Source organism: Suricata suricatta, chromosome 8 (assembly GCF_006229205.1).
Source record: "Suricata suricatta isolate VVHF042 chromosome 8, meerkat_22Aug2017_6uvM2_HiC, whole genome shotgun sequence".
In the NCBI taxonomy this organism is placed as follows: domain Eukaryota; kingdom Metazoa; phylum Chordata; class Mammalia; order Carnivora; family Herpestidae; genus Suricata; species Suricata suricatta.
The window spans coordinates 33,972,346-33,972,913 of record NC_043707.1 but is presented as its reverse complement, the minus strand read 5'-3'; positions in this window follow the sequence as shown (position 1 = coordinate 33,972,913).

Below are 568 nucleotides of genomic sequence, written 5' to 3'. Positions count from 1 at the left end.
CCCCCCCCCCCCGCTTGGGGGGGACACGTGCGGCCTCGGGGCGCCCCTGGCCCGGGTACTAGTTGTGGTTCATTAGCGCTCAATTAGATGACGCTCACCTGATGGGGAGGCACCGTTCCAGCCCCCAGCGGACCCTGAAGAGGCCTCCCCCTCCGCAGCTTTAACCCCTCCTCCTGGAGCCCAGGATGGCGAAGGCAAGCCTGCGGGGGGGGGGAGGGGTTGGGGAGGGGGCGTGGTGTTTCTGCCCTTTGGGACAGTGGCCTGGGACCCCAAAGGACCAGACCTTGTTAACTGAAGGGTAAGCCCCGGCTTGCTCCCTCTGTGCACAAGGCCGGGGATCCAGGCCCCCTCCGCCGCCCCCAACCTGTCCTCCCCAGTGGTGCAGCTCAGAGGCCTCCGGGCGTGCCAAGCTGACCCCTGCCTGATTGGAGGGGGGGAGGTTCCTTCTCAGGGAAGCCTGACCATCTCCATATCCTATCAGCTTCTCCTCGCTGTCCTAACGTGGAGAGTTCACATTAGAATCGGGACACTCCAATTCTTTTGAAAAACCCAAAGACCTGGTCTTGGA